Source organism: Salmo salar, chromosome ssa03 (assembly GCF_905237065.1).
Source record: "Salmo salar chromosome ssa03, Ssal_v3.1, whole genome shotgun sequence".
In the NCBI taxonomy this organism is placed as follows: Eukaryota; Metazoa; Chordata; class Actinopteri; order Salmoniformes; family Salmonidae; genus Salmo; species Salmo salar.
Genome location: NC_059444.1, coordinates 96691606 through 96705943, shown reverse-complemented (window position 1 = coordinate 96705943; position 14338 = coordinate 96691606). Strand labels below are relative to the sequence as shown.

Here is a 14338-nt window from a genome sequence, read left to right as displayed (position 1 = left end):
GCTCCGTCGATGTTAATGGGGGCCTGTTCAGCCCACCTTTTCCTGTAGTCCCCGATCAACTGCTTTGTCTTGCTCACATTGAGGGAGAAATTGTTGTCCTGGCACCACATTGCCAGTTCTCTGACCTCCTCCCTATAGGCCGTCTTATTGTTGCTGGTGATCAGGCCTACCGCTGTTGTGTTGTCAGCAAACTTAATGATGGTGTTGGAGTCGTGTTAGGCCACGCAGTCGTGGGTGGACAGGGAATACAGGAGTCGACTAAGTACACACCCCTGAGGGGCCCCAGTGTTAAGGATCAGCGTGGCAGACATGTTGTTGCCTACTCCTACCACCTGGGGATGGGCCCGTCAGGATGTCCAGGATCCAGTTGCAGAGGGAGGTGTTTAGTCCAGAGTCTTTAGCTTAGTGATGAGCTTAGTGGGTACTATGGTGTTGAACGTTGAGCTGTAGTCAATGAACAGCAATCTCACATAGGTGTTCCTTTTGTCCAGGTGAGAAAGGGCAGTGTGGAGTGTGATTGATATTGTGTCATCTGTGGATCTGTTGGGGCGGTATGCAAATTGGAGTGGGTCTAGGGTGTCTGGGAGGATGCTGATGATGTGAGCCATGACCAGCCTTTCAAAGAACTTCATGGCTACTGACGTGAGTGCTACAGGGCAGTAATCATTTAGGCAGGTTACCTTCGCTTCCTTGGGCACAGGGACTATGGTGGTCTGCTTGAAACATGTAGGTATTACATACTTGGTCAGGGAGAAGTTGAAAACGTCAATGAAGACACTTGACAGTTGGCCCGTGCATGCTTTGAGTACACGTCCTGTTAATCTGTCTGGCCCAGGGGCTTTGTGAATGTTGACCTGTTTAACCTGTTAGGGCTAGGGGGCAGCATTTGCACGTCTGGATAAAAAAAATGTACCCGATTTAATCTGGTTACTAATCCTACCCAGTAACTAGAATATGCATATACTTATTATATATGGATAGAAAACACTCTAAAGTTTCTAAAACTGTTTGATTGGTGTCTGTGAGTATAACAGAACTCATTTGGCAGGCAAAACCCTGAGACATTTTCTGACAGGAAGTGGATACCTGATGTGTTGTATTGACTTTAAACCTATCCCATTGAAAAACACAGGGGCTGAGGAATATTTTGGCACTTCCTATTGCTTCCACTAGATGTCACCAGCCTTTACAAAGTGTTTTGAGTCTTCTGAAGGGAGATCTGACCGAACAAGAGCCATGGAACGATGATGTCCCATTAGACACCTGGCGCGCGAGTTCATGTTGGGTACCCTCGTTCCAATACGTTATAAAAGAGTATGCATTCGTCCACCTTGAATATTATTCATGTTCTGGTTAAAAAAGGCCCTAATGATTTATGCTATACAACGTTTGACATGTTTGAACGAACGTAAATATATTTTTTCCCCTCGTTCATGACGAGAAGTCCGGCTGGCTTAGATCATGTGCTAACAAGACGGAGATTTTTGGACATAAATGATGAGCTTTTTTGAACAAAACTACATTCGTTATGGACCTGTGATACCTGGAAGTGACATCTGATGAAGAGAATCAAAGGTAATGGATTATTTACATAGTATTTTCGATTTTAGATCTCCCCAACATGACGTCTAGTCTGTATCGCAACGCGTATTTTTCTGGCCGCAGTGCTCAGATTATTGCAAAGTGTGATTTCCCAGTAAGGTTATTTTTAAATCTGGCAAGTTGATTGCGTTCAAGAGATGTAAATCTATAATTCTTTAAATGACAATATAATATTTTACCAATGTTTTCTCATTTTAATTATTTAATTTGTGACGCTGACTTGACTGCCGGTTATTGGAGGGAAACGATTTCCTCAACATCAATGCCATAGTAAAACGCTGTTTTTGGATATAAATATGAACTTGATAGAACTAAAAATGCATGCATTGTCTAACATAATGTCCTAGGAGTGTCATCTGATGGAGATTGTAAAAGGTTAGTGCATCATTTTAGCTGGTTTTATGGTTTTGGTGACCCTGTCTTTGACTTGACAAAACATTACACACAACTCTTGTAAATGTACTGTCCTAACATACTCTAAATTTATGCTTTCGCCGTAAAACCTTTTTGAAATCGTAAAACGTGGTTAGATTAAGGAGATGTTTATCTTTCAAAGGGTGTAAAATAGTTGTATGTTTGAAAAATTTGAATTTTGACATTTATTTGGATTCAAATTTGCCGCTCTTGAAATGCACCTGCTGTTGATGGAGTGCACCACGGGTGGCACGCTAGCGTCCCACCTAGCCCATAGAGGTTAAAAGGTTTTGTTCACATCGGCTACCGAGAGCGTTATCACACAGTCATCCAGAACAACTGGTGCTCTCATGCATGCTTCAATGTTGCTTGCCTCATAGCGAGCATGAAAAGCATTTAGCTCATCTGGTAGGCTCGCGTTACTGGGCAGCTTATGTCTGGGTTTCCCTTTGTAGTCCGTAATAGTTTAAGCCCTGCCACATCTGACAAGCGTCAGAGCCAGTGTACAATCTTAATCCTGTATTGACGCTTTGCTTGTTTGATGGTTTGTCTGAGGGCATAGCGGGATTTTCTTATAAGCGTCCGGATTAGTCTCCCGCTCCTTGAAAGCGGCAGCTCTAGCCTTTAGCTTGATGCGGATGTTGCCTGTAATCCATGGCTTCTGGTTGGGATATGTACGTACGGTCACTGTAGGGACGACGTCATCGATGCACTTATTGATGAAGCCGATGACTGAGGTATTCCAGTCTGTGCTAGCAAAACAGTTCAGTAGTGTAGCATCCGCATCATCTGACCACTTCCGTATTGAGCAAGTCACTGGTACTTCCTGCTTTAGCTTTTGTTTGTAAGCAGTAATCAGGAGGATATAATTATGGTCAGATTTGCCAAATGGAGGGCGGGGGAGAGCTTTGTATGCATCTCTGTGTGTGGAGTAAATGTGGTCTAGGATTTATTTTTCTCTGGTTGCACATGTAACATGCTGGTAAAAATTTGGTAAAACTGATTTAAGTTTGTCTGCATTAAAGTCCCAGGCCACAAGGAGCGTCACTTCTGGAAGAGCATTTTCTTGTTTGCTTATGGCCTTATAGAGTTGGTTGAGTGCGGTCTTAGTGCCAGCTTCGCTTTGTGGTGGTAAATAGACGGCTACGAATAATATAGATAGATAGTGTGGTCTACAGCTTATCATAAGGTACTCTACCTCAGGCGAGCAATACCTCGAGACTTCTTTAATATTAGACATCGCGCGCCAGCTGTTATTGACAAGTAGACACACACCCCCACCCCTCGTCTTACCAGAGGTGCATGGAACATCCCGCTAGCTCTATAATGTCTGTACAGTTTTTGATGTCCGTTGGTAGGATAATCTTAATTGTAGGTCATCAATTTTATTTTCCAATGATTGCAAGAAGAACGGATGGCAGTGGGAGTTTACTCACTCACCTATGAATTCTCAGAAGGGTGCCCGATCTGCTGCCCCTTTTCCGGCGTCTTTTCTTCACGTAGAAGGCGTGGATCTGGGCCTGTTCCAGTGAAAGCAGGATATCCTTCTCGTTGGACTCATTAATGGAAAAAGTTTCTTCCAGTCCGTGGTGAGTAATCGCTTTTCTGATGTCAATAAGTTATTTTCGGTCATAAGAGACGGTAGCAGCAACATTATGTACACAATAAGTAAAACAAAAAAAAAACGAAAACACAATTGGTTGGAAAAATAGCACAATTGTTTGGAATAATGTAAAACGTCAGCTTTGAAGGTCAGGGGATCTCAGAAACCAAGAACTTAAACATTGCCCAAATACTTCAGATGTCTCCTAAGTTCTGGGGTCAGATGTGTTAAGATACAGTACTAGAGGAAGCAGGGCGGTAGCTCCCATTAAACAACACAGAAACAATAAATAGACATCATCCTGGTTATACGACATGACGGTGGTGGGCCTGATCACCGACGATGATGAGAAAGCCTATACGGAGGGGGTCAGAGACCTGGCAGTGTTGTGCCAGGACAACAACCTCTCCTTTAACGTGTGCAAGACAAAGGAGCTCATCGTGAACTACAGGAAATGGAGGACCGTACACATCCCCATTCACATCGACGTGGCTGTTATCATTGACTGGGTACTGGTAACGAGTGTATATAGCCAAGTTATCATTGACTGGGTACTAGTAACGAGTGTATACAGCCAAGTTATCATTGACTGGGTACTAGTAATGAGTGTATACAGCCAAGTTATGATTGACTGGGTACTAGTAACGCATGTATACAGCCAAGTTATCATTGCTCACTGTGGATTTATTACTCATATTATTTTTATATTAAATCACATTCTTTCTCTCTGTATTTTAGTGAAGGGCCCGTAAAGAAGCATTTCACTGTTAGTCTACACTTTTAGTTTTTTACGAAGCATGTGACAAATGCCATTTTATTTAATTGATTTAATACGAAGTTTGAAGGTCAGGTAACCAGTCAGAATGAAGGTCAGGTAACCAGTCAGAATGAAGGTCAGGTAACCAGTCAGAATGAAGGTCAGGTAACCAGTCAGAATGAAGGTCAGGTAACCAGTCAGAATGAAGGTCAGGTAACCAGTCAGAATGAAGGTCAGGTAACCAGTCAGGTAATCCTCCTTCCCTCAAGCCTCTTATCGTTTACGTCATTTAGCAGACACTCTTATCCAGAGCGACTTACAAATTGGTGCATTCACCTTATGATATCCAGTGGAACAACCACTTTACAATAGTGCATCTATATCTTTTTTGGGGATTTCCGCAGGTGCGCGGACATCGACCTTGTGTTCATGCCACAGAACCAGACCAGTAGAATGCTGAAACAGTTTGTGATGCTCTAACTAACTAACTAACTAACTAACTAACTAACTAACTAACTAACTAACTAACTAACTAACTAACTAACTAACTAACTACACTACAGCCAAATGATCTGGAATGTACCACAGCTACAATTACACAGCTTTCAAAAACCCATCTCAACACATCAAATATCAGGTTTAACATAATTAAATGATGAGTAATGAAAATCTGCAGGACAAACTAAAAAAGGAATGTTTTAATTTCATTTCATGTGATGATGATGTATATCTTATGTTAACCAACACAGTGGTTTAAATGAAGATGACACCCAAGTCTGTGTTTCAGCTCCACACAATCTGATTACTGTCAAATCAGTGCTGAAGAAAAAATCTGTTTGTTTTTTTCTTCACTAAAGCGATATGATCCTGCGGTAAGATACTGTTATAAATGCATTTTCAGAGAGGAGTTTCAATATGCTATTTGGTGTCAGGCAGTTTTAATGAAACACCACGGAACTGTTCCATATTACTGCTTCCTGTGCAGAAATCACAGGAATACATCTGTAGAAGTAGATTCACTTCTCTGAAGAAGCCTCTTTTACACTAGATACACAAAATACACATTTAATGTAGAACACTGGTGATGGAGGTCAAACTATAACAATTAAATATGTGTTTGATTATAGAACACTGGTGATGGAGGTAAAACTATAACAATTAAATATGTTTTTGATTATAGAACACTGGTAATGGAGGTAAAACTATAACAATAGGGGGCAAGTTGAAGTTAAGATCTTAAGGCAATTTTGCCAAAGTCTTGTTGTTTCACATAGAAACATAATTTGATGTGACATTGAAATTGTGTTTTGGGATATGCTCTCTTTCTACTCTAGTTCTCTCTCTACCCATCTCTGTCCTTCTCTCAGTCATCCTTAAATCCTTCATCATCTTTCTTCCTTCTGATGTTCTTGCTATGTGTGATTCTTTAGTGTTATTCAACCTCTCTGCTAATTTTTTTGAAACTATTTTAATTAGCTCAGCCTTCGATTGATTTTCCTTTTTTAGGTTGTTATAATCCCTCTTTGTTCCTGTGAGTGACGAGGCTATTGGCAGGTCTGTAGTAGTTTATTCTAGACAGGAGATGGGCTTCTATCTACAGGAGGAGAGGATGCATTCCTCTTCCTCCTCATCTCACACACACTCCCACCGATGCACAGTTTATTTGTTTACTACTGCAGTTTTAGAATTAATATTTTAGTACAGAGGATTAGAAACTGCTGTAAAAGTTACCATGTTCCTTAATATTTGTGACAGTTTTATGCGATTTTTAAATAACAACTGTTACATAAAACAAATGCAATCTAAAACAGGGTAGAGAGAGAGAGAGATGTCAAATTGGCTTTTTACCAAATTACCCTACAACAGACCACGTATTCCCCCTGCACACCCTAATTGACAAACAAACAAACCAAAACAAAGGCAAAGTCTTCTCATGCTTTGTTGATTTCAAAAAAGCCTTCGACTCAATTTTGTATGAGGGTCTGCTATACATATTGATGGAAAGTGGTGTTGGGGGAAAAACATACGACATTATAAAATCCATGTACACAAACAACAAGTGTGCAGTTAAAATAGGCAAAAAACACGCTGAGACAGGGATGCAGCTTAAGCCCCACCCTATTCAACATATATATCAACGAATTGGTGCGGGCACTAGAACAGTCTGCAGCACCTGGCCTTACCCTACTAGAATCTGAAGTCAAATGTTTGCTGATGATCGGGTGCTTCTGTCACCAACCAAGGAGGACCTACAGCAGCACCTAGATATTCTGCACAGATTCTGCCAGACCTGGACCCTGACAGTAAATCTCAGTAAGACCAAAATAATGGTGTTCCAAAAAAGGTCCAGTCGCCAGGACCATAAATACAAATTCCATCTAGACACCATTGCCCTGGAGCACACAAAAAACTATACATACCTTGGCCTAAACATCAGCGCCACAGGTAACTTCCACAAAGCGTTGAACGATCTGAGAGACAAGGCAAGAAGGGCATTCTATGCCATTAAAAGGAACATACAATTCAACATACCAATTACGATCTGGCTAAAAATACTTGAATCAGTCATAGAACCCATTGCCCTTTATGGCTGTGAGGTCTGGGGTTCCGCTCACCAACCAAGAATTCACAAAATGGAACAAACACCAAATTGAGACTCTGCATGCAGAATTCTGCAAAAAATATCCTCTGTGTACAACGTAGAACACCAAATAATGCATGCAGAGCAGAATTAGGCCGATACCCACTAATTATCAAAATCCAGAAAAGAGCCGTTAAATTCTACAACCACCTAAAAGGAAGTGATTCCCAAACCTTCCATAACAAATCCATCACCTACAGAGAGATGAACCTGGAGAAGAGTCCCCTAAGCAAGATGCTCCTGGGGCTCTGTTCACAAACACAAACACACCCCACAGGGTCCCAGGACAGCAACACAACTAGACCCAACCAAATCATGAGAAAACAAAAAGATAATTACACATTGGAAAGAATGAACAAAAAAACAGAGCAAACTTGAATGCTATTTGGCCCTAAACAGAGAGGACACAGTGGCAGAATACCTGACCACTGTGACTGACCCAAACTTAAGGAAAGCTTTGACTATGTACAGACTCAGTGAGTGTAGCCTTGCTATTGAGAAAGGCCGCCGTAAGGCAGACATGGCTCTCAAGAGAAGACAGGCTATGTGCACACTGCCCACAAAATGAGGTGGAAACTGAGCTGCACTTCCTAACCTCCTGCCCAATGTATGACCATATTAGAGAAACATATTTCCCTCAGATTACACAGATCCACAAAGAATTTGAAAACAAACCCAATTTTGAAAAACTCCCATATCTACTGGGTGAAATATCACAGTGTGCCATCACAGCAGCAAGATTTGCGACCTGTCGCCACAAGAAAAGGGCAACCAGTGAAGAACAAACACCATTGTAAATACAACCCATATTTATGCTTATTTATTTTCCCTTGATCACCTGGATCAGTCTGGTCAGCTGTTTCATACTACAGTTAAGATTTCCTTCCATCCTTCTCCCCCATCTGAGAGGTGGACATTATATTACACGCCTGGTACTTAACCTTTCAGATCAGCCTCCAGGTAAAGTGTCTCTGGCAATAGAACGAGGGAGAGAAACACCCTACCACTCTTTAATCCTCATGTCACAGGTCTGCCATCCCTCTCCTGTCCCCCATGCCATCCCTCTCCTGTCCCCCATGCCATCCCTCTCCTGTCCCCCATGCCATCCCTCTCCTGTCCCCCATGCCATCCCTCTCCTGTCCCCCATGCCATCCCTCTCCTGTCCCCCATGCCATCCCTCTCCTGTCCCCCATGCCATCCCTCTCTTGTCCCCCATGCCATCCCTCTCCTGTCCCCCATGCCATCCCTCTCCTGTCCCCCATGCCATCCCTCTCCTGTCCCCCATGCCATCCCTCTCCTGTCCCCCATGCCATCCCTCCCCTGTCCCCCATGCCATCCCTCTCCTGTCCCCCATGCCATCCCTCTCCTGTCCCCATGCCATACCAGTGACAACATATAGATGTAATCTGTTTACATATGAACTACATTAAACACTACCTTACAGCACCCTATTCCCTATATAGCGTACAACTTTTAACTATGGCCTATAGCTGGAGACATGCTGTAGATCTGTACATAATTCATGACATGTCGTCACCTTATCATACTGTAGGCTAGCGACCATGACGTCACCTTATCATACTGTAGGCTAGCTACCATGACATCACCTTATCATACTGTAGGCTAGCGACCATGACGTCACCTTATCATACTGTAGGCTAGCTACCATGACATCACCTTATTATACTGTAGGCTAGCGACCATGACGTCACCTTATCATACTGTAGGCTAGCTACCATGACATCACCTTATCCTACTGTAGGCTAGCTACCATGACGTCACCTTATCATACTGTAGGCTAGCTACCATGACGTCACCTTATCATACTGTAGGCTAGCTACCATGACGTCACCTTATCATACTGTAGGCTAGCTACCATGACGTCACCTTATCATACTGTAGGCTAGCGACCATGACGTCACCTTATCATACTGTAGGCTAGCTACCATGACATCACCTTATCCTACTGTAGGCTAGCTACCATGACGTCACCTTATCATACTGTAGGCTAGCTACCATGACATCACCTTATTATACTGTAGGCTAGCTACCATGATGTCACCTTATCATACTGTAGGCTAGCTATCATGACATCACCTTATTATACTGTAGGCTAGCTACCATGACATCACCTTATCATACTGTAGGCTAGCTACCATGACATCACCTCATTATACTGTAGGCTAGCTACCATGACGTCACCTTATCATACTGTAGGCTAGCTACCACGACGTCACCTTATCATACTGTAGGCTAGCTATCATGACATCACCTTATCATACTGTAGGCTAGCTACCATGACATCACCTTATCATACTGTAGGCTAGCTACCATGACATCACCTTATTATACTGTAGGCTAGCTACCATGACGTCACCTTATCATACTGTAGGCTAGCTACCATGACGTCACCTTATCGTACTGTAGGCTAGCTGTATTAGCTGATCTTTTCATGTGAAGTCTGACAGGAGCTGTTAGCCTCTAGCTAGCTGCTTCCAAAGGTCAGGCTAAGGCTAAGGTAGAGGTAGTAATATAGATGGATTAAAGTGTAGCTAGCTAGAGGCTAAGCTAGAGGTAGTAACCATGGGTAATATAGATGGATGTATAAACTGTTAGCCTGACCATTGGAAGCAGCTAGCTAGAGGCTAAGCTATAGGTAGTAACCATGGGTAATATATACTGCTCAAAAAAATAAAGGGAACACTTAAACAACACAATGTAACTCCAAGTCAATCACACTTCTGTGAAATCAAACTGCCCACTTAGGAAGCAACACTGATTGACAATAAATGTCACATGCTGTTGTGCAAATGGAATAGACAACAGGTGGAAATTATAGGCAATAAGCAAGACACCCCCAATAAAGGAGTGGTTCTGCAGGTGGAGACCACAGACCACTTCTCAGTTCCTATGCTTCCTGGCTGATGTTTTGGTCACTTTTGAATGCTGGCGGTGCTTTCACTCTAGTGGTAGCATGAGACGGAGTCTACAACCCACACAAGTGGCTCAGGTAGTGCAGCTCATCCAGGATGGCACATCAATGCGAGCTGTGGCAAGAAGGTTTGCTGTGTCTGTCAGCGTAGTGTCCAGAGCATGGAGGCGCTACCAGGAGACAGGCCAGTACATCAGGAGACGTGGAGGAGGCCGTAGGAGGGCAACAACCCAGCAGCAGGACCGCTACCTCCGCCTTTGTGCAAGGAGGAGCAGGAGGAGCACTGCCAGAGCCCTGCAAAATGACCTCCAGCAGGCCACAAATGTGCATGTGTCTGCTCAAATGGTCAGAAACAGACTCCATGAGGGTGGTATGAGGGCCCGACGTCCACAGGTGGGGGTTGTGCTTACAGCCCAACACCGTGCAGGACGTTTGGCATTTGCCAGAGAACACCAAGATTGGCAAATTCGCCACTGGCGCCCTGTGCTCTTCACAGATGAAAGCAGGTTCACACTGAGCACATGTGACAGACGTGACAGAGTCTGGAGACGCCGTGGAGAACGTTCTGCTGCCTGCAACATCCTCCAGCATGACCGGTTTGGCGGTGGGTCAGTCATGGTGTGGGGTGGTATTTCTTTGGGGTGCCGCACAGCCCTCCATGTGCTCGCCAGAGGTAGCCTGACTGCCATTAGGTACCGAGATGAGATCCTCAGACCCCTTGTGAGACCATATGCTGGTGCGGTTGGCCCTGGGTTCCTCCTAATGCAAGACAATGCTAGACCTCATGTGGCTGGAGTGTGTCAGCAGTTCCTGCAAGAGGAAGGCATTGATGCTATGGACTGGCCTGCCCGTTCCCCAGACCTGAACCCAATTGAGCACATCTGGGACATCATGTCTCGCTCCATCCACCAACGCCACGTTGCACCACAGATTGTCCAGGAGTTGGCGGATGCTTTAGTCCAGGTCTGGGAGGAGATCCCTCAGGAGACCATCCTCCACCTCATCAGGAGCATGCCCAGGCGTTGTAGGGAGGTCATACAGGCACATGGAGGCCACACACACTACTGAGCCTCATTTTGACTTGTTTTAAGGACATTACATCAAAGTTGGATCAGCCTGTAGTGTGGTTTTCCACTTTAATTTTGAGTGTGACTCCAAATCCAGACCTCCATGGGTTGATAAATTGGATTTCCATTGATTATTTTTGTGTGATTTTGTTGTCAGCACATTCAACTATGTAAAGAAAAAAGTATTTAATAAGATTATTTCTTTCATTCAGATCTAGGATGTGTTGTTTAAGTGTTCCCTTTATTTTTTAAGCAGTGTAGATGGATGAATAAGCTGTTAGCTTGACCACTGGAAGCAGCTAGCTAGAGGCTAAGCTAGAGGTAGTAACCATGGGTAATATAGATGGATGTATAAACTGTTAGCCTGACCATTGGAAGCAGCTAGCTAGAGGCTAAGCTAGACGTAGTAACCATGGGTAATATAGATGTATGTATAAACTGTTAGCCTGACCATTGGAAGCAGCTAGCTAGAGGCTAAGCTAGAGGTAGTAACCATGGGTAATATAGATGGATGAATAAGCTGTTAGCCATTATTCCTCTCTCTCCTTGCTATAATCTATCCGTCTACTCCAGCACAGGAATGGATGATTAGTCATGAAGGAGAACAGTGTTACTATAATACTGTAGTAACAGCAGCAGTACATCACTATATCTCAGTACAGATCCCTGAGGAGGTTAGACTGGACTCAGAGGACCAACAGAACTGAAAACACCATTATCCTCAAGAGGACATGGCAGCTTTAAGATGGAGGCTTTAAAAACACCATTATCCTCAAGAGGACATGGCAGCTTTAAGATGGAGGCTTTAAAAACACCATTATCACCAAGAGGACATGGCAGCTTTAATATGGAGGCTTTAAAAACACCATTATCACCAAGAGGACATAGCAGCTTTAAGATGGAGGCTTTAAAAACACCATTATCATCAAGAGGACATAGCAGCTTTAAGATGGAGGCTTTAAAAACACCATTATCACCAAGAGGACATGGCAGCTTTAATATGGAGGCTTTAAAAACACCATTATCACCAAGAGGACATGGCAGCTTTAAGATGGAGGCTTTAAAAACACCATTATCACCAAGAGGACATGGCAGCTTTAATATGGAGGCTTTAAAAACACCATTATCACCAAGAGGACATGGCAGCTTTAATATGGAGGCTTTAAAAACACCATTATCATCAAGAGGACATGGCAGCTTTAAGATGGAGGCTTTAAAAACACCATATCCCCAAGAGGACATAGCAGCTTTAATATGGAGGCTTTAAAAACACCATTATCACCAAGAGGACATGGCAGCTTTAAGATGGAGGCTTTAAAAACACCATTATCACCAAGAGGACATGGCAGCTTTAATATGGAGGCTTTAAAAACACCATTATCACCAAGAGGACATGGCAGCTTTAATATGGAGGCTTTAAAAACACCATTATCCTCAAAAGGACATGGCAGCTTTAAGATGGAGGCTTTAAAAACACCATATCCCCAAGAGGACATAGCAGCTTTAATATGGAGGCTTTAAAAACACCATATCCCCAAGAGGACATAGCAGCTTTAAGATGGAGGCTTTAAAAACACCATTATCACCAAGAGGACATGGCAGCTTTAATATGGAGGCTTTAAAAACACCATTATCACCAAGAGGACATGGCAGCTTTAATATGGAGGCTTTAAAAACACCATTATCACTAAGAGGACATGGCAGCTTTAATATGGAGGCTTTAAAAACACCATTATCCTCAAGAGGACATGGCAGCTTTAATATGGAGGCTTTAAAAACACCATTATCACTAAGAGGACATGGCAGCTTTAATATGGAGGCTTTAAAAACACCATTATCCTCAAGAGGACATGGCAGCTTTAAGATGGAGGCTTTAAAAACACCATATCCCCAAGAGGACATAGCAGCTTTAATATGGAGGCTTTAAAAACACCATTATCCCCAAGAGGACATGGCAGCTTTAAGATGGAGGCTTTAAAAACACCATTATCACCAAGAGGACATGGCAGATTTAATATGGAGGCTTTAAAAACACCATTATCCCCAAGAGGACATAGCAGCTTTAATATGGAGGCTTTAAAAACACCATTATCCCCAGGGGAACATGGCAGCTTTAAGATGGAGGCTTTAAAAACACCATTATCCCCAAGAGGACATGGCAGCTTTAGTATGGAGGCTTTAAAATATGCACTTTGCAGAAATCGCTTCTCCATTTCCTGGTTGCTAAAACTCTCATAGTTTGCCTAATTTTCTGTGTATGTGACAAATTAAACTAGCATAGTGTAGAGAATCATTGTACCATCTAAACCGCTGTGAAATATCTTTTCCATAACCAAAAATATTGTATTTTCATACGTTTGAAGCTGAGGTACAAAACCAAAAGTAAAAGATGCAAAATCAAAACTTAAGAAATGGAAGCATAGAAATAACACACATAGACCAGATCTACCGCTTCTAGGACTAGCTTTCAAGTAGAATAACAGATCTATAACTCATATTTCTATGTGAATTTGGTCGGGTCGCCTGAAAAAGTTAGATATTGCCACTTTAAGTACAGAACTGGTCCGGGAGCGTATAACCAGCAACCCCAGAACGTTCCCTAGACGTTATCTCACATTCCCTTGAAGTTGGAATTAGGCTGTGATCCAACCAAGTGGGTGCTACATGTTGGCCCCTACGTATACACCCCAGCACAGATATGGTCCCATGGGTTAGAGAGGAGGGGAAGACGGGGTAGAGAGGGAAGCGGGAGGGAGAGAGGAGATCAGAGGAGGGGAAGACGGGGTAGAGAGAGGAGAGGAGATAAGAGGGTAAGACGGGATAGAGAGGGGAGAGGGAGGGAGAGAGGGAGAGAGGAGAGGAGATCAGAGGAGGGGAAGACGGGATGGAGAGGGAAGAGGGAGGGAGGGAGAGAGGAGATCAGAGGAGGGAAAGACGGGATGGAGAGGGGAGAGGGAGGGAGAGAGGAGATCAGAGGAGGGGAAGACAGGATGGAGAGGGGAGAGGGAGAGAGGAGATCAGAGGAGGGGAAGACGGGGTAGAGAGAGGAGAGGAGATAAGAGGGTAAGACGGGATAGAGAGGGGAGAGGGAGGGAGAGAGGGAGAGAGGAGAGGAGATCAGAGGAGGGGAAGACGGGATGGAGAGGGAAGAGGGAGGGAGGGAGAGAGGAGATCAGAGGAGGGAAAGACGGGATGGAGAGGGGAGAGGGAGGGAGAGAGGAGATCAGAGGAGGGGAAGACGGGATGGAGAGGGGAGAGGGAGGGATGGAGAGAGGAGATCAGAGGAGGGAAAGACGGGATGGAGAGGGAGGGAGGGAGGGAG

General features: G+C 43.7%; 1 protein-coding gene across 1 annotated transcript in view; it reads right to left on the bottom strand.

Annotated features, from left to right (window-relative positions):
* Window positions 1-14338, bottom strand: part of rbfox1 (RNA binding fox-1 homolog 1) — a 396445-nt gene that overhangs the window by 358731 nt on the left and 23376 nt on the right. The gene's annotated exons all lie outside the window — the stretch shown is intronic.